Source organism: Eupeodes corollae, chromosome 1 (genome assembly GCF_945859685.1).
Source record: "Eupeodes corollae chromosome 1, idEupCoro1.1, whole genome shotgun sequence".
NCBI classification, from domain to species: domain Eukaryota; kingdom Metazoa; phylum Arthropoda; class Insecta; order Diptera; family Syrphidae; genus Eupeodes; species Eupeodes corollae.
This window is the reverse complement of record NC_079147.1, coordinates 192491282-192506646: the sequence shown is the minus strand read 5'-3', so window position 1 is coordinate 192506646 and position 15365 is coordinate 192491282. Positions and strand designations below refer to the sequence as shown.

The window sequence follows — 15365 nt, the reverse complement described above, 5'->3', positions numbered from 1 at the left end:
AGTAGCAATAGTTGCAGCTTGTGTCTTGTGTGTGCCCTCTACTTTATGTAAATTGATCATTGATCTTAGAAAAGAAAAAGACCAAAGAAGCAAATCAGAGTAAGACGCACACGATTGCTTATCCAGCACCAGAATCAGACACATCAAAGGAGCCACAACTACAACTTGGGGTAGGGTAGGGCAATTATTTTTAATTCCGTCCAGATGCCAAAGTCAGATCATGATGCAAGATCACTGAACGTGTGCCGAAGCCGATGTCGAACAATGATGATAGCAATGGCAACTCAGTCATCAGTTGCAGTAGCAGCTGGAGTAGCATCATCCAGCACCACAGAGCAAAGAGGGTGGATCAATAAATTACCCGGAAAAAAACCTACAAGATCAGTTGAATAGGTCGCACTTGCCGACACGAGACTAGACGAGACGCGACGCTGCCTCTACGCACCAAAAGCAGGAATAAACGTACACATCAGAATGTCGACCTTCTTGGGGACGACGACGACGGAGGGAATGAAGACAACTTAGAAGAAATGACTTAAATTAACCGAGTTCCATAAATTAAAAACTCGACAGGTTTGGTTTTATATTCCATCACTTACAGACGATTACCGGTCTTGGATATAATAATTTCACGCACCTCCAACTATTTAGAGATGGATTGGACCTCCATGATCGTTGGCAACTTTTAACTCCATCTATCTGTCCATATATTACTGAATTTAATTCCCTTGGGGGCACGATATGGCTGAAGTGAACATTTCTAAATTAACTCGTCGCGTCTCGGTTCTTTTGGTATAAAGCACTGCACAAGTGCACAAGCGCACTTCAAAGCGATATAATCTGTTCTCCAAGGTGGGATATGTCAGTTTCTTTGGTATGTTGTCGCGAACTCGATAAAATCCAACTACAACTTAGTCAAGTCTCCACATCTTGAATAAAAACACATGAACAACTTTCCATATTACGTTACATCCCTGTTTCTAAAATGAAGATTGCTAATTTCTGCAACTTCCATAGATTTGACGAAAAGGTCACTTCTTTGAAGAATTTGTTTCTAAACGAATCCATCATCATCATGTTATGAATGCTGACTTGAAAAAATCACCAAGTTGTGTTGAATCGATCAAGTGTATGAATAAATTGATCGATTACTACAAGTATTATGATGTTAGTTCATTGGAACTTGAGCTTGAGTACGAGTACGTGAGTATGAGTATTTAATTTATGCTTATAAGTCGTAAATTACTATGAATGTTGTGAGATTAAACGATCGATTAATTTGCACAAATCAGTTAAGAAGGTGTTTCGATTAATATAAATGTATTTTATGTTATGTCATGAATGGAGATGGTTTATACAAGTTTTATAGAAGTTATCTGTCAGTTATGGTATGTGGATAGAAATTGATCAATTAGTTACGGAAATTGTATAGTTTTGATATTTTTATTGTTGCTTTGGGCGATTTTTGAACATTTTTCATAAGCGTGGGAAGTTTAGTTGTAGTTGAGGTTAAATGTTACTAGATTTTCAACACAAATTAAAGTTCACGATTCGTGCTACATGAACTTGTTCTTGTATCCAAAGACTAAATTTAAAAATAGTACTTATGTTTTAAAATTTAAAAAATTGCCATATAGTTTCTATGTGTCCCAAGTAAAATAAGCAAACTTGGAAGCAGAAATTTAAAGAAGATTTATGAATCTACTAAACTTTGAACAAAGGTTCTTTGGTACGATATATTGTCAACCCTTTACCTTTTTGACAAGCAGACATAGGTTAGGTTAGGTTAAAGTGGCTGTTGGTTGGGAAGTCCAACACACTTAGACCAAAGTATGGATCGTTGTGATACCAAATGGATCAGTTGATCAGCTTAACTCGTCGAACCAATTGGAGCTCCAAATGAAGCGTAGGAGACAAATAATGTCCGAATTTTTTAGATCGCTGGTATTGTTGAAGTAGTAGTCTCCCAGGTGGATTCTACGTCTTTGTGATAAGGCAGGGAATGTGCACAGATTGTCTCCTCCTCCTCCTCTTCCATGCAACTCCTACAAAAATCATTTTCAGGGGCTCCAAGTCGAATAGCATGCCTTCCTATTAAGCAGTGCCCAGTCAGGACACATAACGTAGCTAATGTGCAATCTACTCAGAGAGATTAATTGTTTTGAGCACCTGACGTTGTTCCTGTTTTTGCAAGTTTTGTCAGCTTTGCAATTTCCTCAATTCCATTTTTGATCCACATAGAGGGGGTTTGAAGCCGTATGGCTGTATTAGCGGCCGTTTGCTTGCTGAAAATGTCCAGCGGTATTAGATGGAACAGAACATCAAGTGAAGCGGAGGGGGTAGAGCGAAGTGGTGCTCCCATACACTGTCAGGCTGTTCGTTGGACTTTGCTGAGTTTATAGCGATTTTTCGCTATATCTAGCGCCGACCATCATACCGCTACTCCATAAGTAAGGATCGGCCTTATGATCGAGATATATAGCCAGTGTGTGATGCGGAGCTGTAGGCCTCATTTATTACCAATGGCCTTTTTACAGGAGAACAGGGCTACTGTGGTCTTGTTTATTCTCTCTTGAATATTACGTTTCGAACTTAATTTCTTATCCAAAATGAGACCCAAGTATTTTGCTTGGTCAGAGAATTTGAGTGGTACACCGTTAATGAAGGGAGGGTCAATAAGTGGGGCTTTGTATTTCTTTGTGAAGAGGACAAGGTCGGTTTTTTGTGGGTTCACGATTAGTCCACACCGATTTGTTCAAAAGTTTTGAGAAGAAATGATGATAAGCTGATAGGTCTTAGGTCTTTAGGGTTAACGTGGCTGGATTTTTCAGCTTTTAAATTAAAACGACTTTAACTTGTCTCCAAGACATCGGGATGTATGCCAATTTAAGGCATCCCTTGAAGATGTTTTCTAGGATGGGTATAAGGAAACTTCCATTTTCTGGATGTTTCAGAGCATATTCCACGTTGCTTCAGAAGTTTCTCCAGGACGATCGTTGGGTTTTCCTCAGTTCTTTTTTATATATCTTCAGTGATTCTTTATATGAATCCTAGTAAGACATGTCTCTAGAAGCTTTCGCTCTGTTAAAAAATTTGCTGCATTCTTTTCGAAGTGAATCTAGCCCTGAGTTCTACCAGTGTGGTTGATTTTTACCTCTTACTTGTATAAGAGGACATGCAGTATCTAGAGCTATGTTTAGGGCTAATGTTAGATTATTGACTTTGTCGTCAAGATCTTTAGTGTTGGACTGAAGGAGTTCAGGTTTTACTAAACTATTTAACGTTCTCTTGTATTTTGGCCAATTTTTTCTTTTTGGAGGTGGCAAGGTGGTTCATTTATAACGCTTAAATGGATATATCTATGATCAGAAAAGGAGTGATCTTTAGATACCTTCGAGTTCAAAATATTATTATTAATGAAGTAGGATACAAGAGTTATATCTACAACTTCTTGTCAAACAGACATACAAGTAGCTCCTTTTTTGAACCGCCCAAAATATTTTGATAAAAACTAAACCAATTAGTTATCAAGAACCCAAGGCCGAAGAAAAAAAGCCAGTGACCAAGGAACTCGCTGTAGCCCCTCTAGCCGTAAAACAGTCCGTTGCCAAGTAAACTGTGAAAAAGTTGTTTGAGAAGTCGCCAAAGAAATTTGGCACTGAACAAAACATTCAACTCAAAAATTGTTTTGTCTAGCTTCGTCAGATGGTTTAAATACTAAAATTTACCCAGACCTTGGACAAGACAACCGCTGTCAAAATATTCAAGCTGTTGGAGAAACACAAACCCGGTCAGCTTAAACAAAAGAGCAGCTGTTAAATAAATTTGCCGTATCCAAAATCAATGGCTAGCCACCACCGTGACCAAGTTGGTTGGACAACAGAAGGCCCAATTGGTTGTAATCGCCTACGACATCCAACCCATTGAGTTGGTTCTGTTCTTGCCAGCTTAGTGCTGAAAAATAGGAATCTCCTATACAGCATAGTTAACGGCAAGGCTCGTTTCGGATTTTTAGTGTATTACAACAGATGCACTCCCTTGGCCATTACGGAAGTCGAAGCCAATGACGCACGTTCTTCGAAGTAGTCAGTAATCAGGAAACACTGGGGAGGAAGTATTTTGAGAAATTTCTAAAAGTTTGGCCTGCATCGTCAAAAATTGCTGAGTCAATTATTGGACCTTGCAAGTGAATAATCTTAGATTTTTTTCAAGAATTCTTCTAAGGCTAGTGTGTGAAATTTTGGGAACATTGTATTAAATCAACAATTCAACAAACCAATTCTTAAGGTTGAAGTGATGAAGAAAAGCCACTGCCATTACGATAAGCTTCATAACAACGCAACCAACAAATTTGTGATCCAAAATATTTAAAGACCAGTCTAAGACCTTATTATATAAATCAATAAATTAGGTGCTGCAAAAGTTCGTTGAAAACTAAGGTCTAGCGGCTTACAACTCTCAACCATTCATGTGTGCAAGTACTTTTGTCAGGAATGAAGGGACCTACAGTTTTAAGTCGAATTCGAACTAGTTTGAGAAAGCACTTTTCATGTCAAGAATTACTCTTGGAGGATTTATCAATTCCTCACAAGAGGCAGTACTCTTGAACAAAGTTTTAGATAGCAAAGGCAAGGAATGAACCCAAGACCTTTAGCATGACAGTCCAACGCACTTATTATCACACCATGGGACTTTGAACGTTCTTCCCTTCAAAAGTCCCAGGCATTGCCAAGACAACTTATATTATGGATTTTTGAGTGCGAAAGAATGGGCTGTGTGGCATCGACTATCAAGTGTCTAGAACCCGAGGTTGTCGCAATCCATGTCTTCTTCTTCTACTACTAGGAAAAAACTGATACGCCGGCGCCGTAAAGAAGTGAGAGGATATGATCTTTCAATAATAACTAAGTCAATTAGACCTTGAAAGCAAATAATCTGAAATCTTTGTGTAGAATACTTCACAGGTTATTTAGTGAAATGTTGAACTAGGGACCATTGTGCAAAATCATCAATTTAACAGTACAGTTCCATTAATTTTTTGGCAGTCTTAACATTGGAAGTACCAGTGAAAACCATGTTAGGTGGGACTTCAGAAAATTTTAGCCTCTATTGTTGCCAAAAATCTCCAATTTCTGTACTAGTAGTCAGTGTTATATTCACCAATTCGCCAATTCGTTACTAGACTTAGCAAACTGTTATTTATGGCAATTTCTTGAGGTCGCTCTATTGAAATTATAAGCTATGTAAGACATTTGCAACATATTTTGTAAAGTGGAAAAACGTTACCCCAAGTCTTTTGGATCCGTGATGAACTACTTTGAGGGAGAACACAGAATAATAAAGATGATGCTCAGCTTATATTCCTCCAATATGTCATTTCACATGATTAATTCCCGAACTTAGATCTTCCCAGAATTATGGTACTCGCTGCCAGAACAAATTTCGAATATCGAATGGAACTGTCTCCGTCCGGAAATCGTTTTTAAAAATTAACAATAAACGTGAAAAAATTCAATTGACCTACTAAGAAGTTAGACCACTTATGAAAATATGAGTAATTAACCACTCAAGTTATTGCAACAATGTATAGGAACTTATCTCTTTATATATAGCATTCATAAGACCTTGCTATAAAACTAGATAATAATAGGAAAAAACTCTTATCAACTAAGCATTGACTTTATTATAACAAACAACTTTTAACTGTCATAAATGCAATGTTGTCGCATTTTCAACAACTATAACTATGTTTTTGTCTTTTTGTTGCAAAGAAAAATGTGTATATACAGCCTCACCTTAACACACTATCATTTTATTAAAACAAAAAATGTCATACAATCTTAATCCTTAGCTTATATAAACATAGATAAAGAGAAGGAGCTTATAGCCAATCCCTTTTATCAATAACCATATACTTTATACATAGCAGAGGTCACTAAAAGGAGTCAAAAATGTCTTGTTATCGTTTAGGCCAAGTTCAATATGATCTTGGATAGACGACAGGAACCATATGTTTTGTAGTGTCCAACAAAGAAACTATGCATGTAAGCATTAAAAATCGATACTTTTGTCTTATCAGAGTTGGTTAATCCATTCATGTCACATATAACAACGCTGTGAAACAGCCACACCCACATGTTACATACCACCCATTAAATATCGATAGGTATACGCAACATACTACAAAATTACTCAATTACATGCTAGAGGGAGCCTGTAGTCAATTTTATAATGTAGATCGATATAATGTATCGATTTAGATCGATCTACAACTAGAGCTATGTAAATCTCTCTTGACAGACTTTATAGCTAAAGCTCTATAGACGACTTTTCTATATATGAAATCCCTCTCGACTTTGTACAAACAACGAACGTTGCGTTGCGTCGTACAATGCACTTCAGAGTTCAATTAGTTTTCCATCGATAATTACACGAAAATGTACGGGCGCATAAATTTCAGTTTCTACGTAAGACTTTTAAATTAACGTCATACAACCAAATTTGTGTATAGTTTTTGTCTTGTTCAATTTCTGAAGAGAGAGGTCCAGACGACGGGGAGTAGGCAGAGATTTGGGTTGCTTCAGGAGCTTTTTTCCAGGAGATTTGCAACATCAACAACAACAATACCCTATACAAACAATCGATACATTGAGTCATTGCTTGGAAAATACATTTGAAGTTAAATTGATGGAAATTAATGAATCTACATCACATTTTGGTGGTTAAAGGAGGAGGCGGCCAGAGCGGCGGGAGTGCTAAGATGAAATATTGCTATTTGTTTTTGTTTTTACACGGTTAAATGGATTTTAAATAATTTATTTCGAAAATGTTTAACCTACATTAAACGGTTGCAATTAGTTTTGTATGATATTATTGGAAAAACATCTATTCCGGCTGAGTGAATTGGGTCAAAAGGAGCTATTAACGGAGTATTTGCTAATAAGCAAATGCTTATAAATTACTAAATTTGTTTAAATTGAAGGTGATTTCAAAATATTGATTGCGGTTAAAATTAAGTAATGACATGGTTGGTAACCGAAGAATAAAATTGCTGATTGACATATTGGCAATTCACTGAAGTATTTGCTTAATAATTTTAATAAGAGCGTTCTTATTGGAAAATGAGTCAAATCTTTTTTCAAATTGCATTTAAATTATTATAAGAAAGAGTCATACTCATGAATCTAATATAACAGTTTCCTAACTTACAACTTATATAAAGCAATAAGCTCCTTAAGAAAAACGCGGTGAATTATCTCTTAATATCAATACAAAAAGCAGACCTTTAAACTGGTGAATTATTTTACCAAGTTTATCCGAAAAGCAAACTTTTAAAAACTATAAAATTACTAGCTGGCCCGGCGAACTTTGTTCCGCCTTACATTTTTGAATTTTATATTTTACCTACAATAATCATTCATTATTTGGTACACAGGTTGCTCTTTAAGCTTATGATACACGACATTTTTTTGTTTTATTCAAACCACAAACTCTTAAGGATTGGCCTAGTGATTTGTTTATGGTCATGAGTAATGACAAATGAAAGACTGATCGGAAATTGAAGTCTTCTAAATTAAAAAAGGCATGCCGGTTGGGATAATCACCTTTGATTATTAGTATAGTCGCTTAAATAACATTGTGCGGTGATAACCCAGGCTCATCCAAGGAGTCAAAAAATATAATTATTTATTTGGTGGCTTTATCATTTGGGAAGCATTCTTATTTGAATGAATGCATTGTTCCAATGATCTTATTTTGAATTTTGAAGTGCAGGTAATTAACATCTTAATTCTTAGCCACTAAAATTTCTTGCTCACTCAAACATTCATAATTTTTGCAGTTAGAAATAATGTTTGGATATACATCGTTAATAAGTTTGTCTTTTGATCAGACAAAATTACAGAAATTGTTTGGGAATGATATCAATTCACTCGATTCATTGACAGGTACTTGACCATTACCAATTGACACAATTGCTCAGAGAAATCTTCAGCAGATCAACAAGCAATGCAGTTCTCATGTTTGTTGTCAGCTGCAACTTCTTCACATAGCCCCATAGTTTTGACGATTTGGGGCAAGTGTTTATTTCGTCGGCAGCCGTAGATCTTGAATTATTGGCAGTGGTGGGCGGAAATCGCCAGATAGTAAAAGCATGTGTTTCCATTTGTTTCGCCACAAAGTAATGAATACAATGGCTCAGTTCTCGGAGTCAACAATGGCAATACGACTTTACCACTAACGTATCATAATCCGGGAGTTTCTCCCGAAAACTTTGATGTACCACAATACTGGTAAAAACAGCGTCTATTTGCCCAATGCAAACCTCTGTTGTTTGCTCAACGATTTTGCATTGCAAACCGAGCCGTTTCACAAAGCTGTGATTGAGAAGCACTAAGTAAAGCCATACTAAAGCTGGTCACGTGTGATTTCTTGTTCTTCTTCAGTAGTTTCATTTGCAGTATTTCGTATCCTTTTTGCATTACGGCTTTATCGGGAAAGATTTGGGCGGTGCATTGTTTATTAAACTTTTCGTAGTTCACCTACAAAATTATTGCAAACCTCAAATTTTCAAGCAATCATTCATAGTTTACCACCTTTTATAGTTCAATTCCTTTTTCATTTGCCTTTTTTTATTCCAATTCTGATTCTTTTTTGTTATACCACGTTTTATAGTGACAGACGTTGTCGAACGGAGTAAACAGTATGCTATTTCCGTTTCCTCGCCCTAAGCTACCTACCCCCATTTTTATAGCTGATTTTGAGAGGTTCCAAGTTCTCTATTTTGGATGGTAAAAGAATCCACGAATACCAGTGTGAAATTTCGAGCAATAATCGCTGCCATTTCTACAGTATTGTATTGTCGTTCAGTATCTATTAAAGCAGATGAATTTCGATTTGGTCAATGCATACCGAAATGACTGAGTGGTAAGTTGGCAATGATAACGCTAAGATCCTCATTAGCAATCAATGCTTTATTGTACATAGCGTCACTTAATACTATCGTAAGATCGTTGCACCGTGTACGATGTTGATGCAACTAAACCATAGCACTTAGGAATATAAAAAATAGAAAAACCTATTTTCGGATCTACCGAATGTATATGCAAAATTTCATGGAAATCGGTTGAGCCGTTTCGGAGGAGTATTTCAACTAACACTGTGACAGCAAAATTTTATATATTAGATAAACTATAACTTAGTGTCAAAATATGATATATTTATATTACTGAAACTTTTGTGGAGGAAGGTAAAGAGCTTCAATATACAAAATATTTCGAAGGTTCCCACCGTCAGAAATTTTAGATTAGGTCGTGCTACCGGTGGTATTCTACGCGGAATTAAATTTAATATTGCTTACAAAAACATAAAATTCAAAAATAGTGAAAATAAAATATTTATTGGATTTGTCTTCAACGGAAACATTATTTAATAATACCAATTAACATTAATTTAAGTAATTGCAAAGTTGAATTTGAAACTCTGCAAAATTTTCTGGTGAGCTAATGAAAAAATTCTAATAATTGGTCACTTAAACAGTTGAATAGGAGTTTTCCAAAATTCTTCGTTCTTCAATTTTGAACAATTTGCATTCAAAAGATAATCTATTGATAAATGCACAAACTCAAATGGCAACTTTTTGTCTGAGCTGGTTGACGATTTTGGGTTTTATATTCTAAACGGGATATCCATAAGTGATTCCACTGGCAGTTTTACATTCATTTCTACTCAGGGTTGTTCTGTAATTGACTACTGCTTAGCCAAAAGGTAACTGGCTTGAAATTGTCTATGATTTTGAGGTGATTACTGCTACCTATTCATCGTATCTTAATATATGTGTCTCATGCAAATTTAGGACCCCTGAATGCGATTTTCGACAACAAATTGAAAACGAATGCAAAAAGTTTCTTTGGATTGATCCAAAATCCAATATCTATAGAAGAAATCTACTTCAACACCCAATCAATCCTTCAATTCTGGATTCTAACACAGTGGATGTCTGAACGGATTTAATTTTTGACACCATCAGAATATCAGCTGTCAGGAGTTCTCACAATAGAGAATCTTGTTGGTATGACGAAGAATGTAGGAAATGTAGAAAAAAAAATCTTTCGCGTTACTTAAAATCTTTAGAAAAAACAATAATTCGGCCTCTAAGTCCCTAAATCTTCAAGCAAATAATTCGTACAGAAGATTGTGTAGCCTCAAAAAACAACAATATCTAACATACATGGTGTTGTATTTCATACATTGTAATGATTTTAGATCATTTTGGTCAAGTGTACGCATTCTAGCTGGCCGAAATAATAAGTCAACGGACTCTACTATTGATGTGGATACAAGGGCTACTTACTTCAAAACACTTTTTACAGCAGACCCTTGTCAAATGAACATAAGTTTTGTACTACCACTCAATTATATTGAGGAGTTAGATTCCCGATTTTCAATGCTAGAGCTAATAGTGGCTTTGAAATAAATGAAGGATAAAAAGGCTCCGGGTTAAGATGGCATATCGGTCGAGTTCTACAAAAATACCAGCTCACAATTTCTAGAAGAAATTGTACTTTTAATAAACAAGATGTTTATAGATGAGACAATTTCAAATAGCTTCCGATCTTCATATATTTCTGTGATCTACCGGGGAATCTCTGATCTCAGCTCTCCCCGGAAAATTTGCACTTAATTACTGTACCTAAGGCTTGTGTCCTGGGTTGAAAGAAATAATAAAATAAGTTATTTCCAAGCTGGGTTTCGAGCAAATCTCTCTACAATAGACCACATTTTTACTTTAACGAGTGTTGCTAGACGTTTTATCGATAAAAAAATCTCTACGCATTTTTTGTAGATTTCAAAGCCGCAATTGTTACTATAAACAGAAGGTTACTACTTTTCAAACTACAGATATGGGTTTGTCTACAAAGTTCATAAGAATACATGAACAACTTATATCAAATACAAGTTCAGTAGTAAACATTGATATGAGATTGTCAATCAATTTAAATCTGAAACGGGAGTTCCACAGGGTTGCATTTTGAGACCCTTGCTTTGTTTCCTCTTTATCAATGACATTTAAGATCAAATTCCAGATGGTGTTATTTTTGGAGATGTATTTATCAAGGTGATTAACAAATTAAAACAATATTGCGATACTAGACCTTAAAATAAATACTTCAAAGTCAAAGATAATGGTTTTCAGATCTCAAATACGCAGTAACAGTACTAATCGTAACTGGCACCTTGACGGCTCAAACATAGAAGTAGTGATTGATTACAAATGCCTAGGATTTACCATAACACTTGGTTGGTTTAGAAGTTCTTTATTGGGGCGCTCTCAACAAACCAAAATTAACAACGTATTATCCGAAATTGAACCGATTGAACTGGGAGTCCCTCAAGGCTCAATACTGGGACCACTCCTCTTTAACTGCTACATCAACGACATGAACAAAGTTATTAAAAATTGCGAGCTTGCTTTGTTTGCTGACGATTCACTCTTGTTTGTTGAAGCTGAAACAGTCCAGGAATGCGAACGACTATTAAATGAAGACCTTAAAGTATTAAATATATGGCTTAAGGCTAATAAGCTTAAACTAAATGTTTCAAAAACTAAATGTATTGTTTTAAATGATAATGTTAATGTTAACGTAACAATTGATCAAGAAATAGTAGAACAAGTAGTAGAAATTAAGTACTTAGGTGTCATTATTGATTATAAACTATGTTTTGAATCTCATGTGCAGTATATTGTAAAGAAAATTGCAAAAAAAGTAGGTTTCTTGCGAAGAATTAGAAATAAAGTAGGCACTATTACCGCTATAAATATTTACAATGTTATAATAAAACCTCATTTTGAGTTTTGCTCTACAATTTTATATTTAATCAATGAAAGTTCAATGAATAATCTTCAAAAACTGCAAAATAAAGCTATGCGTGCAATACTTAGATGTAGTAAATATACTTCTATAGTGCTTATGTTAAATACTTTAATGTGGATGAATGTTAAACAGCGTATTTATTTCAATGTTTTATTTTTTGTATTCAAAATTAAAAATAATTTACCACCAAAATACTTGTCAAAACATATTCGTTACGTAAGAGATGTTCAACCGTTTTTGTTAAGAAATGGAGAGGATTTAAGACTGCAATCATACAGAACTGCAAGATCACAAAATAGTTTAATTTACAAAGGATTTAAGCTTTTTAACGATTTACCAAACAATGTAAAGCAACAGACTGATAGATTTATATTTAAAAAAGCAATAATTAACTTTGTTAAACAAAACATATAAACGCCAATGCCATTGTAAATAACATAAAAATGTATATATATATTAATCATAATCATTTTGTAAATTATAAATAGCTAATTTGGGCTAAATAAAATATTTTAATCAATCAAAAAACCTAATTCTTGGAGCTCATTTAAAAGACAAAGGGAGGGTAGCAAAAGTAGCTATCAATTGTATGTGGTCAAAGTTCTTCAAAAGTAACTCTATAGATGCATCGACTAAATTTAAAGTATTTGAGAGAATTATCGAAAGGTCTCTCTTATATGCTAATGAAGTTTATGGATACAAGGAACTAGAAGTAATCGAGTTAATCCAACGGTACCTTTTTAAACGTATTTTTAGACTCCCTTCTGATACACCAAACTTCGCTATTTATATTGAATCTGGCCTGCCTTCAGTTTACTTAAAAAACCTCAAAGCGAACTCAGACTATATTGTTACAGTCATGCGTAGACCTAATAATAATATTCAGAAAAAGATTATTTTGATAGTACTACGAGGTCGATATTCTTCTTTTAAAGACTGGTGTGATTTGGAATCAGAATATAACTATCCGTTGTTACTAAGTATTGATAATTTAGAAGCACTTAGAAACGAACTTTATGACCTAATTTCAATTATAAAGGAAACAATGTATCGAAAATTAATAACCCGGGCAAGAGAATCTGTTACATTAACAGTTTACTCTAAACTCAACATATTATGTCTCGGTTATGACAACTATTTCCGAAACGAGTTTAATGCCAATGAAATAAGTCTAATCTTTAAAATGAGCATTGAAATGCTTGAACTCAATTATAGACCTAAGAAAAATGATTTGAATCCAAATTGCTCACTATGTAACCTTAATCATAATGAAAATATTTCGCATTCATTAGCTTTTTGTCCAATAATAAAGGAAATCGGAAGATTATATTTTAATAAAAGTTTTTTTTTTTTTATAATTGAAGAATGTTTTGCAATTTTGAATGGAGAAAGTGGATGGAAAACTCTTATTCGATTTATTTCAGAGACTCTAGCTCTATAGAAACATGTAAATTAAAGTATTAAATTAAGGTTTGTTCAAAATTTTGTTAAATGCAAACTTGAGATCAACTAAGTTAAAAAGATAAAAAAGCAGGTTTGGATAAAATTTCTTCAGAATTTTACAAAAATTTGAGATCAAAAACTTAAAAGTAACCTTTTAACAATCTGCAATAAGTTAATGAAAAATGGATATATGCCTTAACTATTCAAAGAAGGAAATTGAGCATATCACTAAAATTATAGGAACATATCAATTTTTCGTTCTTCTAAGCTTTTTAGAACTTGAACACAGGCAATAATCTCATTGTTGAATGTCAAGCTGGATTTAGATGAGGCTACTGCAGAAATGATCACATTTTTGTACCAAAATCATTGCAGAATCATTTTTAAACAGGGGACAAGATTAAATGTATTGTTTGTTGACTTCAAGTCTGCATTTAAAAAGGTGGATAGAAATTCTTTGAAATAGAAGCTTTATGGATTTTGGAATGTCTTGTCCCTTGTGGTATATAATTCTACGGTTAAAGCTATCAAAGCACTGCTGTTTCGAGACGTGCTTCTTTCATTCTTGTCTGCATATCTACAATTCATGATTAACCTCTTTGAATAACTACTATAAACTATGGGAATTGGCTGTGAATTAATAAAAACCAAAAGTTATAAAACAGGAATAGAGGAGAGCGAAACAGTAGCGAGTTGGTGATACAATAGTAAGTCAATCAAATTGTTTACCAATACAATTATTATCTTGGCGTATTTACATATGAATAAGAATCTTGTCATGGAGCACCGCCTAAAGAAGGATATTAGTGATATTGCCAGATTTCTTGTTTTTGAAGCAGTTTCAGAAAGCATCATGTTGTATTTGGCCCAAGTGGGGAGCTGTTAAATCTACAACATTGTGGAAAAATTGCTAAGGTACTGTATCAAAATAATTTATATCGCATCCAACACCCACAACTATAGGGTCATGGGGGAAACTAAACTTGCACGCATTTTTAAGCTACGTGTAGACTATATTTTTAAAACTCTCAGTATGTCTAACGAAAGACTTCCAAAGATAGAAATAAATAAATAAATTGGGTGGCGCCATAGTCCAAGGAGAATTAGAGCCTATTGACTTACAACTCTCAACCATTCCTGTGTGCGAGTAATGTTGTCAGGAATAGAGGGGACCTACAATTTTAAGCCGAATCCGAACGGCAGATTTGAGAAAGCACTTTTCATGGCAAGACTTACTCTTTGAGAATTTTTAAATTCCTCGCAAGAGGCAGTACCCGTGCAAAAAAACTTTATCGAACGAAAGACCTCTGGCATGACAGTCCAACGCACTAACCATCATGCCACGGGTACTACTAAACGAAGTAAGGAACTATTTTTTAAGGATTAAACTTCCGAATATTTATAATTTTATGGTTTTCTGCATTTCTTGTTCTTGTGTTTTCAGTATTTCTAATTTCCTACAATGTGGTTTTTCGAGATTTTGGATTTTCGGGATTTTGAGCCCAGTCTTCCAGAGACCAGTGAGACAAAGGGTTTTAAAAAGACAATAATATTGAAAATTGTAAGGATAAATTTCGTGAGAAAACTTTCATTTAATAAGATCTTAAAATTATAACGTACAAATTTGAAGTTCCTGTAAACTTGTGCAACAGTCTACGTGAAGCTTAAGTAACAAGCAATACCAGTGCTGAAGCAATTACCAGAATTTCTGTAGATTACGGGAACTCTTTGTTTGCAGGGATAATAGTCTTGCTTGTTACACGTTTGTCACGTCTTCGATAATGTGCAGAAGACTTTACTCCCAGAAGGCATAGAGTTCTTTTAAATAAATTCCCCATCTAACATCAGCTTTTCAGTCGCTTTGTTACACATCACAAAATGACTATATGAAAATATATGAAGCGTTTGGAAAATTGATGAACATTTTCGGTTACATGCAAACTTGAAAATGAATAACTTCGGTGTTTATGTCGATTACTGTGTTGGATGATTGCCTACAACATTTGACAGTTGATAACTTTTCATTAAGTTTAATATTATTGCTAGATG

At 34.6% G+C, this 15365-nt stretch overlaps 1 protein-coding gene and 1 long non-coding RNA gene across 4 annotated transcripts in view; one reads left to right on the top strand and one right to left on the bottom strand.

The window, feature by feature from the left end:
* LOC129942221 (laminin subunit alpha-2) overlaps window positions 1–15365 on the bottom strand; it is a 359876-nt gene that overhangs the window by 20189 nt on the left and 324322 nt on the right. The window lies entirely within an intron of this gene.
* Window positions 6404–7148, top strand: LOC129942224 (uncharacterized). The gene is made up of 2 exons (XR_008780999.1): window positions 6404–6467; window positions 6537–7148. It is a non-coding gene; the product is annotated as an uncharacterized LOC129942224 (long non-coding RNA).